This window comes from Talpa occidentalis, unplaced genomic scaffold (genome assembly GCF_014898055.3).
Source record: "Talpa occidentalis isolate TD23 unplaced genomic scaffold, MPIMG_talOcc4v2.1 talOcc4.5, whole genome shotgun sequence".
In the NCBI taxonomy this organism is placed as follows: Eukaryota; Metazoa; Chordata; class Mammalia; order Eulipotyphla; family Talpidae; genus Talpa; species Talpa occidentalis.
In genome coordinates, this window is record NW_023604861.1 from 10,604,560 (window position 1) to 10,620,642 (window position 16,083).

Below are 16,083 nucleotides of genomic sequence, written 5' to 3' on the forward strand. Positions count from 1 at the left end.
GAGAACGAATATAATGGCTCAACAGGAAGAGGAAATTAACTGAGCTGTGAGCATGAGAGAGTGAGCATCTTTCCTCTGGGGAGCAGAAGTTAGGTGTCATGGAAGGACAGTTCCTGTTGACCTTAGGTAGCCAAAGTCACCTTACGTAACCATTGAGCACAAGGGGAGGGAGCACTATTTCCTCCCTTCAAATAGAGGAAATAAAAACAATTTTTTTGCTCTACCTTGCTTCACTCTCTTCTGAATCCTCCCTCTCTTTCTTATCTGATTCTTGCCCATCCTTCAAGTTTTCAAGAAGCCTTCTCTTTGTTCCTGGTTATTCACTCTTAAGCAGCTTGCTGTGCTATGAACTTCAAGATAGAGATCATGTCTATTTTATTTACCACTGAATCCTTATTCCTAGCTTGGAATCTGACACACTGAAATGGATAAATGCATAATTATGAATAAATAGACCCTAAATGCATAAGTGAAACTGATGAGCAACTGCCCTTTATATTTGCATCCATTATTAAGTTCAGTGTTTACCGCTTGGGGAATGCAAACTGGAGCTCAATTTTTGCAAGCACGTTCATTATGGAATGTTTTACTATATGATTTAGATCCCATTGTCAAATCTTTTATGGCCAGGCACCAAAAGCGGCCAGGAAAGAATTGTCAGACTATCCTAAATTTGTCAAAAATGTTATGAATGTGGTTGAAAAGAAAAGGTGTGTTATCACCATCATAAGTGCCAAAGAGATACTTTCCACACATGTTGCATGGTTTAGAAAGAGTGAAAATTGTGATTTTTATAACTGTACACCTATGCCAGACATAAAATGAGAGATAATAGCCTGAATTTCTCTAAGATAATAATAATGTGAACCAACAGTTGCTATCTCTCCATGACCTGACATAAATTACTTTAAGCCAGAAAAGTATGTTAAAATGCATTTTGCAAAAGCATTCTAGAGAAATGCTAAGTTTTTGGAAAGTAGATTTATAGTTAGCTTTGACGCGTGGTTCTATTTGTACCTAATCTCACAGGAAATATCTTTGAATTAAAAACCGCATGCAAATGTAAGGTATGTCAGGATTAAATAATGGTAATGGGAGAAAGTGGAAGGAACCTTAGGCTATTTGCTTGAAGACTCAAGTTCCCATGCCAGGTCTCTCTATGCAACTACTGACGAGTCATCTCAACTGTTCTGGTCTCAATTTCGTGATAGATAAATTAGAGGAGGAACAAGAGCCTATGTAATGATCAACATCTGTCGCAACGATTCAACAGAAAATACACTGTGATGTTTCCCTATGTGTGTGTGGTCAGCCCAACACTTTTGGAAGGCTCTGGTGTTTCAACTTTGCTTCAGTTGGAAGCAGCGGCCATCCCCCCCAAATTTTTCCCCCAGCAGGACCAAGGGTCAATTTTCTTTTTTTTTTTTTAATTTTTATTTTCTTTATTTATGCATGCAAGATGCCAGGGGTGTAGGCCAGAGGTGTGGGGAGGTGAGTGGATTCACCAGAGACAGAGTGGGGAGCAAAACAGGTGGATTTATGAAATCCACTGCTGAGGGGAGCAGCAGGTGAGACAGGAGAGGTCTGCTGCACCGTGTGTGGGTTTGCTCCCTGGCTGGGGATTGAACTTATGTTGCAGCTTCGTAGTGCTGAGAATTAACCCCTGCGCCACCAGGGAGGCCCCCAGCCAAGGGTCAATTTTCATTCTTCTATTGTGACATCACTTCGGAAGGCAGAGATTCAAGAGACTTGCGTTGGTCTGGAACCCTTGCGCGTGCTTCTCTCCCCCTTCACTAGTGAGCTCGCTGGTCTCTCATGATCCAGACCCTGTAGCTGGGGAGGCCGGGGTGCCCCTGGGCTGTGCTGTACAGGGACGGGCAGTAAAGTGCACCAGAGGCATTTCCCACAAGAGCCCCCAATCCTGAGAACAGGCCCGCTTCCAGCTTCGAATGCAGCTGGGCACATTAAAATGCTGGAACTTCTATCCTTTCCTCCAAAGAGCTGTTTGAGCAGAGGATCCCCATTCTCCCACCACAGACCAAAGAAGAATGAGCTGAGGACGTTGTGTAAAGTCTCTATATCTTTGTTATAAAAAAACTTAGGCACTAAAGAGCCCTTCTCTGCAGTCAATTTGTCCGTCCCTTAAAGGAAAGGGAATATTGATGGGCCCTCCTTGTAGCACTGATGAAATTTTCATTCACAGACAGAAATGAGTGTCGCCTGTCTTTCTGATGGTTGGTTCGACCTTTCAGTTTGGTGGGAAGCAGCGAGGTGAGTGACAGGAGGAGCTAGAACAATACTTGGTTTTGAGAGCCGAGGTCTGGGAATTAATCACAAGCTGCTGTCCCCTGTACTTCCTCATACTCAGTTACTGGAAGGGTCAATGAAAATGCACAATTAATTGTGGTGACTTCATCCATTTATTTATTGACTGTTCACTAAATGCTAACACTGTCCGCAGTTCTGGGCATTAACACAGCATAACACAATAATACAATCAAGAGTTGCCCTTAAAGAACTAAAAATCTATAGAAGGAAATGGCAAGAGAAAATTCCATTACAACATGCTAAGTTCAGGGACGTATGTGCATGAGTGTGAATGTGTGCAAAGTATAGAGACCTTATGTTTCTCCCAAGGGCATGACCTATTTGGGCTGGATACAAAGACATGCCCTCTTTTTATAGAGAGAGCCTCATTATTGTAAAGAGAACCATTCTCCCTTAATTCAGCTATAAATTTATGACAATCCCATGTAAGGGGCCAGCAGAAAATTTGAAACTAATTAATAGCTATTTCCAAATATCACATAGAAAAGTAAATGCTTAAAAATACTCAAAAAATATTTTAAAAGAAATATAAATAAAAATATCGAAGAAGAAGATGGAGACACCAGTTCCTAAAACATTAATATTGTCCAATGCTGTGATGCCTAATAGTCTCTGGGGAGAGATGTCACTCAGGGAAGAAAGGAGGAGCAAAAGCTTACATTTCAGTCCTGAACAGGGTGAGCATACCTAGAAGTAACTAGACAAGATTTTTCTGCCACGGGGCAAAGTGAGAGTTTGAGATGGAACTTAAGTCCCAATCAAGTCACTGTTTGGAATATTTGATTCAGGCCTGTAGTCATGCATTTGCTGTGAGGGGGTGTGATATGGGAGAGACCCCCAAGTGTATACGTAAAAAGCTTTGTGAAGGTCCTGGAATTAGTCAAGTTTTACAAAGCAGTAGCATCTGTATTCATAGTATTATTGTCAACATTGTGAAACTGAGATCAGTGCCTATCAATCCCATCACGCCATCTATCAGAAAGCCAGGAAGAGACTTGAATAAGATCCTGGAAACTAAATGCTTGAGAAATTCTTCTCACTGCTTGCATCTGACTCTGCGCTCTGTTCCTCACACATGGGTTAGATGATTCAGGGATAAGACAAAAGGGTCTGTGGGTCAAGTATACAAAATGATGGAGTTTCTTGCATATTTATCTGCAAACCACTGATACCATGTAAACAAATCTGCAGTGCCTACAATGAAATCCATCCCAAATCAAAGCAAAGAATTAGATCAAGAGAACCTCAAATGATCTTCAGGCATTCAGTGCTGTTTACTATTAAATGGATACCTGGTCCTGATGCAGGATGCTGTGGCAAATTCGGCCTGTAGCTTCCATGGCTACCAGATTTTTAAAACTCTAGATTAGCTACAATGACCCTTGAGATAGGCCAGAGGGTAATACATGTTTGTAAGTCATAATATACCACGTGGACTCCAAACTTAGTAGGTAATGGTGGACTTTTCTAGGAAATTGGGCTTATTTGCATCTAAATAACTTTGGTGAGATAGAAAAAGGATTAAAAAACAATACTTCTGTGTACATAAAGTAAATGTTAGAAGGTCAGGGCTTGCTTGTTAAAATCAAACTTCACTGCTAATGCAAAAAATAAAATCCTGCGGGCTTGACTTGAACAAGAGACTAACTCCTTTCATGTCTCTACAAGAGCCTTGTTTCAGGAATATTGTTAAGTTTTGACCTTGGTATTTACAGCAACAAAAAATTATATAATTTTCATCATTCGGTTTCTTGTGTTCTTTTTCTGAAGGTTAAAACTCGCTTCTCAAATTGTTGTCATTTCAAATTTCTAAATGCTTCATATTCACTGCTCTTCACCCTCACCCACTGTGCACTTTGTTTGAAGCTTCCTTTCATCATCAATTATACAGAATTTTCAAGCTGAATATATTTTAGAAGTATCTACGTATTCTGTAAAATAGCTGATTGCAAATTTTCCTTCTAACTCCAATTGACTAAATGCATGAAAAGAGGAATAGCGTAGCCAAGAAAGATGGAGAGATGATGACTGAGCAAGGGAGAGAAAATAGGAAAGAAATTAGATTTTAAAGTGATTTTTGCCCTTAAACCTACACTTCATAAGCAGCCACAATTCCATACTCAGGTCTAAGGCAGACATTCTTATTTCCCCATGCAGTTTTGGAAAAAAATAGCTAAGCCCGGAATGCTTATTTTCCCACTGATACCATTTGTGCCCAAACTGAACAGGTTAGTCTCCTAATCTCACACCTGGAGGAGACTTGTTCCAATTATTGGTGCAAATTTGACTGGATTTCATCATGCTATATCTTGTATGCAGTAAGTCAAATAATTACTTATATAAGAAAAAAGAGAAAGTTAATAAGTCACTAGTTATGTTAACTAACCTTATTATGCAGTCATTTTATAATATAAATATGTACCTAATCGTCATCACAATACATTTGCACCTTGAATTTACATGCCATACCTCAAAGTGGGAAAAAACAAATCATTAGCTAGCCTGACAAAAAGATAAAAAGAAAAGTTGCAAGTGACTAAAATTAAGAGTAATATTGGGTGATTCATTCCCACATGCTTAGAAAATAAAAAAGAATTGTGAGAAAATGCTTTGAATAAATCCATGCTGAGTTTTGAAATTTGTATTCAATGTAGCAACATCTAGAAAAATACCAATGAACAAAAATGATACCAAACATTAATAAACACATCAGTAAACATAAAAGAAATAGAAGATATTGTCAGAGTTTCCACTCCCTCCCCACACACCAAAATGTGCTAATCTAGTTTGTTTTAGAGTTGAATAATTTCAAGTCTTCATGAAGTCTTTTTTACTTAAGATTTTAAGAGTATAAAGAAAGACGGTGTTCAAGTTCTCTTTATAGAGCTAATAATAAAATTGGCTTTGTAACAAGGGAAGGTATAGATAATCCCACATATTGATGCAAAAATAGAAATTAAGCACCAATAAACAGATTCCAGCAGAATATTAAAATAATAACACACCATATCAAATGGGCATAACCCAAGAAATTTAAGATATCTTCAATATTAGAAAAAGTAGTACAATTCCCAATACTATAAAGTTAAAGAAAGGATATTATCTGAATAGATGCCACAAAAGCATTTGATAAAATGTAGTCATGCCCTATTTTTTATTGTAACTCTTAGATCTTTGCATAGAGCTTTCTAAAAAATTAATCTCAACAAATTATATTTTTATGTTCATTTGTTGGTTGTTTACATGTCTATATAACTTTGGGGTTACATTTTCACACATTCAAACATGCATATGTTTCAACCTCCACCAACCTCCCATGCCATACCCTATTCCTGCCTTTCCCTGATCACCACTCCCATTTGCTCTATTTCTCAATATATTTTCCACTAATTCTAAAAATTTTTTTGCAGTGTTTTGCCAGCATAAGTTTTTTTTTTTTGTTATTTATATCCCACAGATCAGTGAAACCATCCAAAATGGAGAGACCAGCTACCAGATCCTATGGGGTACTCTAAAAGCAGCGCTGCAAAGGAAGTTCGTAGTAACACAGGCCCACAGAAACAAAAACAAAACAAGGGTAATGCCAAATAACCTAGTTCTACAGCTTAATTAACTGTAGAATACTGTAGAATACTATGGAAAAAGAACAAATAAATCAGAAAATCAGTAGAAAGAAGCAAATAATGGAAATTAGATATATTTTTAATCCTTTCTAGTAACCAAAACCACCATTCTTTCTGGAAGGTGCTATTCCTGTATTAACTTGGCTGCAGGTTACCTCTTCTCCCCACATTTCCCACTTCCTACCTGCCTCTAGAGATAAGCACCCTGTCTCATTTCATTTACAGAGCTTCCCTCTGACAGCTACAGTGAAACAAACAGGGGACAACAATAAGAGCAACGGTGGGAAAGGTCTGACCGCCTGTGGCTCCTACTCACTAAAACCGTAGCTGCTGAGAAAACAGAGAAGGATAAAAGTACAGGGTCACTGGCACACATAAGAGATGAAATTAAAATCTAACAATTGGGAAAACAGTAAGTAGCTGTGACTTTTGTGCCAGAACACTGTGTATGTGTATGCACATGCTTGTGTATGTATGTGCACAAGTGCATGCATGTGTGAATGCATGTGTGCATGCATGTGTGTGCACTGTGTATGCACATGTGTGCATGCATGTGTGTGCATGCATGTGCATATATAAAACTGGACTTCCCCTGCTTTTTCTGCACGGTGGAACTGTATAGCTACACACAATGGCACTGGAAGGAGCCATAGAGGTCATTTAGTTCAACCCCCACATTTTGTCAAGGGAAGATTGAAAGCCAGACATGTGGATTTGTATGTCCTTTGACTCTTTTTTTCTTTGCTTTTCAATGTTTTCCCATAAGCAGCACATCAACCAAATGGTCGGATGAGATTATTCAGACTGTGGTCATTCTGTTGCTTATTCTTATTAACCATGACAATCTCCCCCGTAATGCCTTTCCTTCCTATCTAATCTTCAACACTATTAATCCATTTCTTTCACTATGCGCCTCCGCTTGATTCATCTTTTACAGATAAACTGAGTCATCAGCAGGCATTTTGCTAGAAGTCCGCCTTGTTATATGTCCAGCCCATAGAAGTCTGTGACTTTCTGTCTTATCCTATCTTCTGGATCGAAGGTTTTTGTTGATCTAACTTTCTTATCATGTCAAGTTCTAATCTTCTTCCAGTGATAGAGGAATTACCAAACTAAAGTACTTTGGGAAAATGAATACACTGACCTGTCATTTCGAAATCCTCACACAACAGAAGTCCTGATTGTCCTATAGGCACATCTGTACAGAAAATGTGAAGGCAGAGTATAAAGAGTCCAGGGTCATGGATATTGTGTAATTTTCAGAAAGAATAACCTGAAAAATATGGCAGACCAGGATTGAGCAGCAAATAAGCCCAAACTTATTATAAAAAGAGATGGCTAATTTTTATCTAGTCTTTACAATGTGTTATGCATTATTCTAAGCACTTTGCATAGATTATCAGGCTGAATCTTATCAGTTCAGTACAACTATTGGCCCTGTGTGCTTTTTTAGGATGGGAAAATGTGGGCACAGAGCATTTATGATAGTTGCCCCAATCCCAGAGATAATAAACTGTGGGTCCGGGATCCAGGGCGTTAGGTTGAGTTAGTTGTGTAACCCCTCTGCCAAGCCACCTCTGACGTGGGGGCTCACATGAGATCACCTCCACTTGTTCTTTGGAGTCATGGCCTGTTAGCAGGTGGAGATGCCATAGTTTCAAGACCACCTGCTTTTCTGTCTTGTGAAGCCCCAAAGGAGTGTGTGCCAATACTCCATAGCCAGTTGGTGAGTCCCGTGGTTCAGCAGCACTATCAGCAGGGCCAGCTCATCAGCTGCCTTCCCAAGTTTAAATGCACTTTCTAGAAAATTGGCTGATTCTTAGAAGTTCAGTTCAGAGGTATAAGCACATGGGATGGACACAACTCCTGGGCCGTGTTGTTTCTCTCTCCCTGACTTTGTTGTAGTTCAGAGTCTCATCTGGCAGTGGTTTGGAACTGGAACTGGACCACAGCCTGAGACCACTTGGGTTCTACACACATCCTGTAAAAACTGTCAACTATGAAATATATCTGCAAAGCAAACCTAATTTTCTGCACTGAAGTTAATCCCTGAAGGAGTCGTGAATAATATGACAGGCTCATGCAAGCTACCCAAACACAGGCCATCTTTGACTACCAATTAGCAGTCAAGTTGTAATGTTCACTAATCAAAACCAGGATGAAAGCTTTTTTTTTTCCTTCTACACTTTCAAATACCACCTCCTTGGCAATGATTTCCAGTCCACTCCTCCAGCAACTGCCTCTCTTACTAGCTCCTGATGAAAGCAAAACATATGTTCTTCCTTATCATAGTAAGGGGCACCACATTTCTTTTTTTAAAAAAGATTTATTTATTTATGCATACAAGAACTGGGGTGTAGGCCAGAGGTGCGGGGGCAGGGCAGGGGAAGTGCAGTGAGAGAATTCACCAGAGACAGAGTGGGGAGCAGAACAGGCAGACCTACTGACATACACTGATGAGGGGAGCAGTGGGCGAGACAGGAGAGGTCTGCTGCATCATGTGGGTAACTCCCTGGCTGGGGATCGAACTTGTGCTACAGAGGCTGCAGATAGCTTCACAGTGCTGTGCTTAACACCTTGCACCACCAGGGAAGCCCCAGGGCACCACATTTCTGAACAGATGTCAGAAATCTAGGAATTAGTCCAGGCCCTTTGCACCTAATGCCAAATCTAACCCTAAATAGAAATCTGCGTTTCAGTGAAATGACACTGAATTTCATCTCATTTTCAGTTCTTATAAGCACTGGTCACCTCTACAGCAAACCTCTCCAGTAACCTCTTAATTGGTGTCTACCTATGAGATTTCTGCTTCTGTTTACCTTCTTCACTGACCCCAGCATTTCCCCCAATTATAGATGTTGTAGTCTGCTTAATTATCTTGTGTATCCTCCTGTAAACATAACCCAAAACCCTCATGTGATATATAACTTTGGTCACACTCTAGTTTTGACCTACATTTTGGAGATACTTCCACTGTCGCTCATATCCCCTCTTTCTGTACACCCAGAGAACAGTGAGCATTTCCCCCATTAGGAGCTGCGCTGTCACTCACGCCTAGTGTCTCTCACATTATAGCATATGTTTGTGTGCCTGACACTCCCACTGCATGAAGGAAACGATCTCTTCATGCTTAATACCTTATTTCCCCATCATCAACCATGAGACCTGGCAATTAGAAAGTACTCAACAAATACTTGCTGAATAAATGAATAGCAAGGTGTCTAACTTTGTGCTGGCTAGCAGGGAAAATATTTATGTATGTTTACTACTCACATATTAATTCATCACAAACTTTGTAGTCGATAGGATGTGACAAGTCCACGAGTCATGGATTTTGAAGTCAGGTATCATGTTGAAAATCCCAGCATTGAACGGTATTAGCTAAGGGATTGTGGACAAGTCACCTAAGTTCCCCAGTGTGCCTTTTCATCTGTGAAAGGGGGATAATAATGCACCTCCAGGGTGGGGTGATGATTACAGGCAAGATGCATGTGTGAGGTGATTTACCTACACATGGTGGATTTTTAACAGGTGACAGGGAGGCATGATCTTGTGGGCTAGCCTTGAATAATTTGTAGCCTTCTCAGATCTGTTTCATCCCACTCTTGGGATTTAACTGAATCAAGGGCTCTGGAGTTAGTCTCCTACTAAGGAAAGGAATTCATTTATTTGGTTAAATGAACAACAAAGTAAAGATTAAAATGGCTGCAGTGAACTAGACTCCCATTTTCTATATGTGGCTCCAGGGTAAAAACCACCAGGGTTTTTCCCCGGGAATAGAAATATCTTATGATGGAACTGATGTTTGGAGAGCAAGAACTCCCATATTGTCTGTGCTGGTAGTGTGGGGTTTTAGTTCTAGGGTTCTGGATCCAGATACCTAGGATGAAATCCCAGCTTGCCAATTGCAAGTTGGGTAACCATGGGCAAATTTCTTAAACTTCCTGCCTCAATTTCATCATCTGTCAAGTGGTGGCCAAGGGAGTGACTACTTCTTCACAAGGTTGTCATGAAATGAAAACAAATAACATTCTTGCTAGGTGTCTGGTATGTAGTAAATGCTCACTAAACATCATCTATAATTTTAGATACTATTTAAGTTATCATCAAATTGGAGCAGTTTTAAGAGTGAAAATGTGTGCAATAAATAACCAAAACAATGGTCGGGGATGAACAAAGTGGGTGATGGGGGTCTATAGGTACACATTTTACCTATAAAATAAATAACCCTCAGGGATATAATGTAAATCATAGTGGCCAAAATTAATAAATACTGTATTGTATATTTAAAAGTTGCTAAGAGAATAGATCATAAATGTTCTCATCACAAGAAGAAAAGTTGTGTAACTCTTGATATATGTGGTAATGGTTGTTAGCTAAATTTACTGTGATGATCATTTCACAATATATATGTATATTAAATCATTATTACTATATTGTACTTCTGAAACTAATATAATGTTTTAAGTCAATTATATCTCAGTAATCGATCAATAAAATAACCACGGCAGCACAATAGGCTTAAGGTGGTCAAACCCAGAGGCATGATCACCATGCTGTGATGATGGTGATGATGGTGATGATGGTGATGATGGTGATGGTGATGATGTCATCCATCAGAAGCCAGTGGCATTCTCATTAGCCTTAATGATTTACTGACACAGCAGCTCTGATCGAAAGCTCCAGTGTCAGGATTCAGACATAATCCTCCTTGTCCCCACTTTTTTCCACTAAGAACCACTAAGCATGAGCCACTACATCAAGTCAGAAGGGAATTCTACTATAAAATAAATAACACTCAGGGATATAATGTATGTGCTTTTACTTTCCTGAGACCTAAACAGAAAAGATGAGGTTTAATTATTACTATATTGAATCAATTACTTCATTTTTGTAGTCTGTAGTTCAGATCTCAACTTGCTATCTCCCACCTGGGTTGAGGGGTTCCATTTATGACTCAAGCCAATCACAGATAATAGCAATCTGATTTATTGGGGGAAATCCACATCACAAAAATGTAAGCATAAAATTCAATTCCCGGTAAGGTGGGGAGGGTTACAAACCATTAAGATGAGATTGAGATTGGGAGATTAATAATTCAGGGTCCACAACTTCCCTGGTGATGTCAGCTTATGGGGCAAGGGTAGGGGTTGTTGCCTCCAGTGACAGATGTCAAATGTGGATAACAGTGCAGATCCCTATGGGCATGGAGTCCACGGTGTATCAGACTGACTTATTTTAGCTCCTATATTTATACAGCTTCATAAGTGTTAAGTTTTTGGGCTTTTTTGGCCTCTGGGCACAGCTAGCCTATCTGCTCTTGCCTCCCATGTGTGTTTATTAATGGTTCATGGACAAGTGGTTACTTTCATTTTAAATTGTTAGCATAAGTCACTGTATTTCAATTACACCCATTTCCTGACTGGTCAGGATCATTACAATACCAACATGCATAACAATTTTGCTGGGAGAGTGTAATTTAATAAATCACAATATGGTGACTGAGGCCTGTGGATCAGTCTAATTTATCCTTTAGTTTACAAGGCAGATTTATTATCTCAGTTTCTAAATCTTAGTATGGCGTTGGTTTCTTCTTTATTTAGACCATGATGGGAAACGAAATTTAAAGGGAAAGTCCCTACCACAGGTTGAAACCTGCTTTACTAATTTTATCCAACTTACGATGTCAGTCATGGCAAGAAAATGTGCAGCTATTAGTTTTCTTATGATTTAGTGAGCAGCTACTATATGCACAGTACTGAGTAGGAAATATTCGAGACATGGTCCCACAGGGAGTTTTCAATATGATTCAAAACCTTCAATGATCATTTGTGAAACAGCAGTGACAGAGGACTATATATACCAGAGATAGATTTGTGATTTAAATAAGTTCAGCAAGAGAAGAAAATCATTCCAGGCTAAAGCTTTCAGAGGAAACTGATGAAGGAGGTCAGCTTGAGCCAGGCCTTCAGGATGGTTGACATCTGGACAGACAGAAAAGTGAGGGAAGAACCTGCCAGGAGGGGAAATGATTACAAGATAAGACAGGGCACGGAGTTAAGACTGAAAAAGGACTTGATGTTGTGGAATTAGGTAAAATTACTTTTATAGACAGGGATGTTCAGGCCAGTGAAGGGTTTGGCCATGAGGGTCCTAAATGATGCTAAAGCTTCACTCTGGGTTTATCTGGTCTATGCAGATCTGCCATAATAATTGTACAAGAATTACAAATTTTAAATAGGCAACATGAGTTGAGATGATTGTAATTGCTCCCTTACTAGCCTTTTCTCTGCTCAGGAAGGACACAGGGAGAAATGGCTCTTAATATAAAGTATGAACTCTCTCTTAGGTGACAACCAGCAGGAGTCAAATAAGATCACCTATTTTGAAACATGACTTGATTACAGGTTTGATGTCTTTCAAATATAGCAACATAAAAATTCCAAGTATATTGGCTTCCCAATGAGGGAGAAAGGTTTTCTTGGAAGAACAGCTTTCAAACTTGGCAAATAACTCAAATAAGTTTCTGCAATGCCCTCCCCTGGCAGTCATTCATAGAAATTTATGACTTGGCATCGTGATTCAACCACATATTATTGTTTAATTAAAAGTGCTTCTTTTAATAGATCAATAGACTTGCTTTTAGGAGCTGCCATAATAACACCTATACTTTATTCAAAGTGGTAAAGGGTAATCAGGAAGGATGACACATTGTGGCTCAATAAAGTTAGAGCTAAAATGTGCATGATATGGCATGCCACGTTGTGTCAGGATGCACGTAACACGAATCACAGCTCTTTGAAACAGAGAGAAAAATCCTGAGCCAATTCAAACTAATGACCTGGCTCTTGTTTCTGAAGCTGGTAGGGGTTGGCATGAAACCTTTTTCATGCCACTCCTGAACAGAGTTAACACTACACATTGGACTTGGCTGAACTGCAGCCAAAGGGCTTGGCAAACACCAACCAAGAGGTATTAGAAGGTGTCCTACAAGGCAGTGCAGGACTGCATGTGCTTGTCCACTCTCTGGAAACCTCTGTGTATTCTTTCTTCCAGTTTACATGCTCTGTTCTATCTTTCTGTCTTTCTTTTTTTTTTTTTTCCAGATATTCTGTTCTTTTCTTTCCTGGAAAACCTGTTGCAAAAAATGGATCTTTACCCCTTTTGTAGGATGCTAACCCCTTTGAAACTCCGACCCAGCCTGTGCATGCTCTTGTAGCAAAATGAGCACAAACTCAGACCTTTGCAGAAATTTTTAGGAGATCCACAGTGTTCTGAAACCCACGGGGACACTGATCCAGAGCCTTTGTACATGTTCACCAGTGACGCTGGACAGGAAAGATGGGTCTTTAAAGTGACTCTAAAAATAGATTAAATCTGAAAGGTATTTTGTTCAAGATCCATAGCTTACACAGACGAGTGAGTTCATACCTACTTGGCTGGTGGGGATGCCAAGTGTTGCTTCACTGAATTTTTGTCCTGACTCTGCAGGAAGTCTCTTGGACTTGGAAAATGCCTCCACCTCATCCTTGGGCAGTGGCCATCACCAAGTTTCTCCCTAGGCCTGCCTACGATGGCCCTGCCCTTGATAGCTCTTGTAGCTTGTCAAGAAGAGAGAGCACATATTTCTTGACAGAATTCTGTTTACTCAGGGACCAGAGCTTTTCTGGAGGAATTTTTATTTTATTTTTTAAATTTTTTATTTATATTTATTTACATCATTGTTCATTTTTAAACAATGTTTGCTTTCTTTTCTCAGGCGTAGTCCCCATAGAATTTCCACCACCAATTCACCCGTGCACTGTCTCCACAGTCGCCTGTGCTCCTCCCTCCCTCCTTCTGAGGAATTTTGGATTTAAAAAAAAAACAAACTTTTATTTGAATGGAAAGTTTTCTGGTTGAATCTTAAACCCAAAGCAAAATCAAAGTTCCTAGTCTGAACATCTGAGGTTGTCCTGACTTCTGAATATATGAATATACAAGAGATAATACATCTCTCTCTCCTGGGAAATATACCATATGCAGCAAAGTTCTGCTTAACAGCCAAATGGGATGTCAAGGTGACCCGCTTACCTGTCAGGCAGGGTTGTGTGTGCCTTCATCACCTCATGGGTGTGCTGGCTTCTGGGAGTCCATGTGAGCAAAGCACCCCAGCTCAGCAGGGAGACCAGTGACAGGTTGCTAGGTGCCCAAGGTACTCTGGGTGTTCGAAGTTGGACAGTCCACTTACCAGATGCCCTGCAAGGCTGCGGTGTTTTCCACCTAGTGCACAATGAGGAGTGAAGCTTGGAGAGGCATGCAACTTCCTCATGGTCCCACACTAGTAAGAGTGGTATCATTTGAGTTGCATTTGACCTGGATGTGCTGCTTTGCCTGGCCCTAGGCTCTTCTCACAGGAGTTCAGACACCTGAAGTGGCTCACACAGAAGGTTGGCCAGGATGCTGGGTTGGCCTTCTCTTCCAGTCAATGGGGAGACATGAGCATGCAGCAATCCTTGGGGACCTTGTGTTGGTTTCCTTGTTTTTTTCCATGTCGAAGAGATATATTTTATTTTTTTAAAGATTTATTTATTTATGCATATAAGAAGTAAGGTACAGGCCAAAGATGGGGGTGGGGTGCATAAGAGGATTCACCAGAGACAGAGTGGGGAGCAGAACAGGCAGATCTACTGAAATACACTGCTGAGAGGAGCAGCAGGGAAACAGGAGAGGTCTGCGGCGCCATGTGGGTTCCTCCCTGGCCAGTCTGGGCATTGAACTTGTGCTGCAGCGGCTGGCAATAGCTTCGTAGTGCTGTCTTTAACCCCTGCGCCACCACAGAGGCCCCAAAGAGATATCTTTTAGAGTGACAAACTCTGTTTCCCTTCAGCTCCATTGTGTACTTTTTTAAAAAGATTTATTTATTTATGCATACAATAACTGGGGTACAGGCCAGAGGTGTGGGACATGAAGATCCACCAGAGACAGAGTAGGGAACAGAACAGGCAGATTGACCAAAATACACTGCTGAGGGGAGCAGCGGGAGAGACAGGAGAGGTCTGCCACACCATGTGGGTATCTCCCTGGCTAGCCAAATCGAGCTCGTGCTACAGAGGCTGTGGATAGTTTTATAGGTTGCATCTTAACCCTTGCGCCACCAGGGAGGCCCCACCATTGTGTACTTTTTGTGGCTTGTATATCGGGAATCGAAATTCACCTCCATGGCTTTTTTGGTATTCTAGAGGAGTTATAGAATGTGGTAATTTTCTTTTCCTATGTACTCTTCCAAGCATTTCTACCTGTCTTTCCTCCACATGTCTCCTCCATGCCCCTCAAGTCCCTGGCCCAAGTCCAAAGCCCAGAGGCAAGCGAGCCCTTCTCCATGCTTCACTCTACCAACCTCAGTTTCTTTATTTTTAAAAAAAAAACTATTTTGGACCTCCCTGGTGATGCAAGGGGTTAAGATGCAACCTATGAAGCAGTCTGCAGCCTCTGCAGCATGAGTTCAATTCCTGGCCAGCCAGGAAGCAACCCACATGGTGCAGCAGACCTCTCCTGTCTCACCCGCTGCTCCCCTCAGCAGTGTATTTCAGGCAGTCTGCCTGTTCTGTTCCCCACTCTGTCTCTGGTGGATCCTCATGCCCCTCGCCTCTGGCCTGTACCCCAGCTCTTGTGTGCATAAATAAATATTTTTTTAAAATTATTTTATTTATTTTCTTACACCATTGTTCATTTTGGGACAGTATTGATTTCTCTTCTCAGGTGTCGACCCCTTTAGTTCTCCACCACCACAGCCCCCATGACCCATCTCCACAGTCCCCTGTGCTCTTCCCATCCCTGTTTTGACCCTTTTCCCTGCCCTGCTGATGCCTCCCATCCCTGATCTGCTTACAAGTTTTGTCTTTTTCCTGACCCTTTGTGAGGTTTCTCTGTTATTCCACATAGAAGGGAAACCACCCGATGTTTATCTTTGGTTTCTAATTCCATTTGTAGAAGATAAAAATAAAACTTCCAGTGGTAGTTCTGCTGTGGATGCTCATGGAGTTGCTCTTTCTGCTCTTGACAGGGAACACATTTGAAGTCATAGCAAATTAATCAATGGTCTTCTCAGTGATGAAACTATATTTGAACGGAAAACATATGATCTCAAGAC

General features: G+C 40.7%; 1 long non-coding RNA gene across 1 annotated transcript in view; it reads left to right on the forward strand.

The window, feature by feature from the left end:
- The first annotated feature begins 1,733 nt into the window (after positions 1–1,733).
- Positions 1,734–16,083, forward strand: part of LOC129146901 (uncharacterized) — a 29,624-nt gene continuing 15,274 nt past the window's right edge. The window contains exons 1-4 of the long non-coding RNA XR_008554262.1: positions 1,734–1,796; positions 2,204–2,271; positions 5,786–5,905; positions 6,177–6,363. This is a non-coding gene — a long non-coding RNA (uncharacterized LOC129146901). The remainder of the gene's footprint in view (positions 1,797–2,203; positions 2,272–5,785; positions 5,906–6,176; positions 6,364–16,083) is intronic.